Here is a 5,451-nt window from a genome sequence, read left to right as displayed (position 1 = left end):
TCTCAGCGTCTTCCTCTCCACACCTTCCCAAGTAACGGAATGAATGACTGACAGCTCTAATTTTCAATACAAACTAAGGCGGCATGCTGGTTACCGTTCACTTTTGCTGCTAGAAGCCAGGCATTTTTTATTTGGCGCTCTTCTAATTCCCTATTGTAGGACACGCATTTTTATCTTTGTTGCTCTGGAAATTATCTGTTAACCACAGTTTTTTTTACATGGTATTCTGTAAATTCCTTCTTCACTAAGTTTAAGATTTGTATTTCATGCCATGCGAATTTACTAACAATGAGATATTTTTCTATTACACGCTCTGTAATTTCTCTACTGACCATCATAGGCGGAGTTATGGGGACGGGGGGGGGGCATGGCCCACCAAACTTGACCGAACTCTTCTTTTTTTAATTGACATTAGAAAATATTGAAGTCAAAAATTTTTTCTTGTTTATGTTTATGATTAAACTTCTGTATCTAAAATGACAAATTATTGTCTTCAGACCATGCATCTGGACTATAATATTTATTTTAAATTTCTGAATATATAAGAATTTCTATACCTCATCTGAGGAATGGAAACACTATAATGTTTTTTTTTTTGTAACAGTTTGTACTGATGTGTTAAAACTCTGCAGGTGTGCAAGCAGCCACTTGAAGAAATATGAATAACATACTGCACAACAATGCAGAAAAAAGAAAAGTGATCCCGATTAAACTTAAAGACGAGATTAAATAAAATAATTAGAATTCACATTTCATAAGATATCTTGCTCTTTTAAACAAACAGATAAAATAAATGTAAAATTGGTCCACCGCTGTGGAGTAATGGTTAGCACGTCTGGTTATGAAACGAGCGGTTTGGACAAGCTACTTGGTTGGAGTTTTTCCTCATCCAATTGAAGCAGAATTGCTGGGTAATTTTCGATGTTGGACCTCGGACTCATTTCGCCATCATTGATTCACATATCATCCATACCATAGCCCGGGTTAAGTTCACGGTGTGGCGTGCTATACTTGTAAAAGAGCGCTGCCATTCGGCTACCCAATCATTCACAGAATAGGAGTGGTGAGCACAATAAGCCTCAGGCTGCAGTGCAAGCCTTCGAGGCCTTCTTCCTTACAAGGGGGAAAAAAAAGTAAAATTCTCTGTATATTTTGTTACAATTTTACTTTATTTTACAATACCTTTATTAAATGGCCATATTCTGATATACTGTACCAAGGTCAAGCTATAATGGTGGAAGAAGATAAATGATGTCTCCCGTAATCTCGTTATATCGGGATTCTATGATTTTGCTTTGCCCGCCCAAGGAAACGGTTCTCTCTCCGCCTATGCTGACCATACATCTTAATATTCGGTGTTTTGTTAATTATTTTTATTTTACTGAATTCTTCATAGGCTATTAATTTTTGGCACACCGCCATCTCAACGGCTGGAGGGTTAGCTTTCTACGCTGGTATGTTTTCACACCAGTGCCAAACACCCCATTCGGCAACCATTAAGATCAGTACGAAATTTCGTTAACGTCTTTTAAATAATTTCAATGGACTTCGCCATTTATGAATATTAATGATTTTATCTTGTTTATCATGATATGTTTTAGCTACAAATCTACCTGATCCAGATTCAACTTCCATTAGCGAAGTCTATCTACAAAAGGAAATAACATTTCAATGGATACCTAGTCATTGTGGCATACCTGGAAACGAGAAAGTCGATAATATTGCAAAATAGGCAACATATTTGCAACCAAGACCTCTTCAAGTGATATCTCTATCCAGTGCTTTTGCTTCAGTAAAGTCTCATTTTATAAATTTATGGATCAACAACTGGCTCTCTTCTGACAAAGGGAAAATTTTACAGTCTGTGAAAAAGAAATCAAATGTCCTGGAAAAGTACAAAAACTTGCCCAGACATGTTCAGACATTTTTAACAAGAGCCAGAACAGGTCACATTGTCACACAATTGTACCTACACTGATTTCACATTTCTGATAATCCTACTTGTCTGTGGTGTAATAATCATGATGAAGATCTGGAACACATTATTCTATACTGTCCATTCATAAACCACAAAAGAAGTGAATTAAAATCATCAGTACCAGTTGCAGAAGACACAGCCCTGCAGTATATATTGACTACACCCCGACGCTGGCTACTAGCAACAGGCATCTATAATGAACACCGATCAAAATACCCCTCATTTCTCGTGAAACAGAACAACTGAATAGACTACAGTGGACTATAGTGGACTTTATGTTGTCAGAAAACAGCTGGATACATTAAGAAGATTGATTGTATTTGTCTCGAAGCTATGATGACGTTATTTAGTAAGTTCCACTACTTGACGTTAAATGTTACCTCATATTCCTCAGAAAAAGGGTACGAAATGATTCTAACAGCTCAGTCTTTCAAGTTACATAATTATTATAACCGCGTTGGTAGCTCAGTCGGCAAAGGGCTGGATTATGACGATCCCGGACTCGACTTCAGATCTTGGCGACGGCGAAGTTGCGTTTATAGTGAACGGAACCAAGTTTGTGAGGATTTTCTTTAGGGTTCGCCCGTTTTTTCTGTTCATTTCATCAACATTCTTCACAATTTCCCTTCCGTCTCGAAAAATAGGGTATCTCCTGTGTTTGTCTGACGTCGAAGCCGCCGTCCAGCGCAACAGATGTTCATCATGGTTTGTCCAAAGATTGGTAGATGGCAGTGGTAGTAATTTCTAGACAACAAGCAGTTCTGTATAAAGAAGCAATGAAGCTCCGCAGGATCTCACTCCTAACTGGATATGACTACTTAAATATAGGCCTACAGTACATAAATCTATAAGGAACGGCAGAGCACTACCAAAGGTGATATACGATTTTAAGGCTGGAGAGAAATGCCGGTGGGGCCGGCTTAGCGGAGGAGCTCAGTCGGTATTGAATTCATTCCATCACGGGTGCACAAAAAGCTCTTTTGGCTGAAGTACTTAGGTATGCTCCATGTTCCGCTCGATAAACATCGCTATAACTCTATTCCTACCTCTACGTAATGGCTATGATGTCAAATTCCCAAGTTTAGAGATTTTTCCCCTTCTTCAGCTACTAGTCCTTACCTTTGATTGTTGTTCTTGGCCTATTTGGTGCTATCCTTGACCACGATATGAGAAAACTAAGCATCATACATTCAGATCTTAAGTGATGATGATATTGTGATGGCAATGTTCTTTAAGATTAATAATAATAATAATAATAATAATAATAATAATAATAATAATGATAATGGTAATACCGATAATAATAGTACGGTTATGATAATAATACTAATAATAATATATAAAATAATATCATTATTATTATTATCATCATCATCATTAAACTAACAAAATAATTTTTTTATATGTAGACTAAGTGGTTCCCAACCTTTTTTGACTGACGACACACTTTACTGAACGTCCACGATATCGCGGCACACTTATTTGATTTTAATAATAATAATAATAATAATAATAATAATAAATAATAATAATATAATAACCAGTACTTTTCTTCTGGAGAATAAGGCGTTCCGCCAGAAAAACAGAGTAGTGCCGGACATCCAGTATTGTTAACATGCAATCGAAAATTCTAAAAGAACAAGCAGCAACTTGAGTGGCATTAGAAAAAAAAAAAACAAAGGTGTGTGTGTCAAAAATCCCAACCTATCTATGCTGGATGTCCGATAAAATATTTTTAATATCGTTTTTGAAAACTCGCCTACTTAAATTAATGTGAAGTCTGCGCTTGGTGGGTTGCACAGAGTTTCTCTGTACGTGGCCTTATGGTTGAAAGAATTAAAAACTGAACTGAGCATTGTTGCAGTTGATCACGTTTCATTCAGTCTATCTCAGAATAAACTGTACCATATCAAAGACTTCGTTGCAAATAAAAAGTGAGTTGTAAAGAGATTTTCTGGATGACATAAAATTTATTTTTCAATTCCAAAATTTCGCTACACACTGGTTGAGAACCCCTGGTCTAATGAATGACAATTACCCTAATAATAATAATAATAATAATAATAATAATAATAATAATAATAATAATGAATGATAGTCTAACAAAATGCCGATCGCAATTCCGGGGAAGAATCACGTGTCGTGATGTAGCGGCGTGTTCTATTTCTCTTAATGAAATAGTCACATTTCGCTCCGTTACACAACGGCGCAGCCTAACTATAATTAATACAGAGACAACAAAGAAACCTCAGTGACTATTTGACTATTACTTGTGAAACATCAATTCCAAACCCATTATTATCTACTAATCTGTGTCTCAGAGGGGAAACGTTTTCGTATCCTCCTTTTCAACACTACATACGAATGTCAAGTATTTTTATATCCATGTTGATATTTCACTCACTACATCTGGGCTGGTCTACCATCTAGGCGGCCGGGTTCTTATTCTCTAAAATGGAAAAGGAACTGGCCACCTACCACATTATCTCCTGGTTTAGTTTCATCATGAGTGATGCCTTATTGGTGTCATTTATGAGCAGGGAAAGGAAGTTCATGCTCTAAAAACGTGAAGAATATGTATGCATTTATGCCGTAAAAATAGATAAATATGATACAAAATATGCGTTATCAGTCTGAGATTATTTTAACAGAATAATGAGGTACAGATAACTTACGTTTAGTCTATGGATTTTGAAGTGCTTGCCTCATTGCTGAATGCTCCATTTATGCTCTTACAGTTCACAACTAAGCAGTGACGCATGTTTTCTGTTGTCATTCTTTGCCTGTTGTCTCTTCGTTCTACGTCACAAGAAGTAAGAGGGGCTTGCACAAAAGCTGTGAGCAGTTCTATAGATAATTTTGTTGGTTTTTGGGGTGTTTTTCTTTCGAGAATATCTTGAATTTCTTTAAGTTGATAATAGCCAGGGTTTTTGTTTTTGGAAAGAATATTTGCTGTTTTCTCGTTCACTGATGGAACTGATGTTAAACTTGATGTTGTTATATCGAAATCTGCTAAAGACTGCAGTAAAGGAATACCAATTGCTAACTTGAGAGGCTCCCTATGAGGGCGTCATCGTTACGTTCAAAATTCATAAACATAAATTAGTCGTGTTTACGAGGTTACACACTTTTAAAAATGAGGGAAAGACAAATAAACATACATAATATGCAGTTTCCCTGCATAAATGTTAAAATACGATGCTTTTATAAATAAAGGAGAAATATGCACTTTTATGCACAATAAAAGTAATATCATTGTATTCAGAAATTTGTGATTCATGTAGATAATCTTTCAGCATATTCACACAACGATAGAGAACAAATATACAAATGCATGAACTTCCTTTCCCTACTTATGAGATTCCAATCAGTCTTCGGGCTGCTGACTAAATATATGTATATATCCTCTGAAATTATATAATCTTTTTTATAAATCTCTGTTTAATATTCAATATCCGCCGACATGATCATAT

This window comes from Periplaneta americana, chromosome 1 (assembly GCF_040183065.1).
Source record: "Periplaneta americana isolate PAMFEO1 chromosome 1, P.americana_PAMFEO1_priV1, whole genome shotgun sequence".
Lineage (NCBI taxonomy): Eukaryota > Metazoa > Arthropoda > Insecta > Blattodea > Blattidae > Periplaneta > Periplaneta americana.
Note: the sequence above shows the minus strand (reverse complement) of the source record.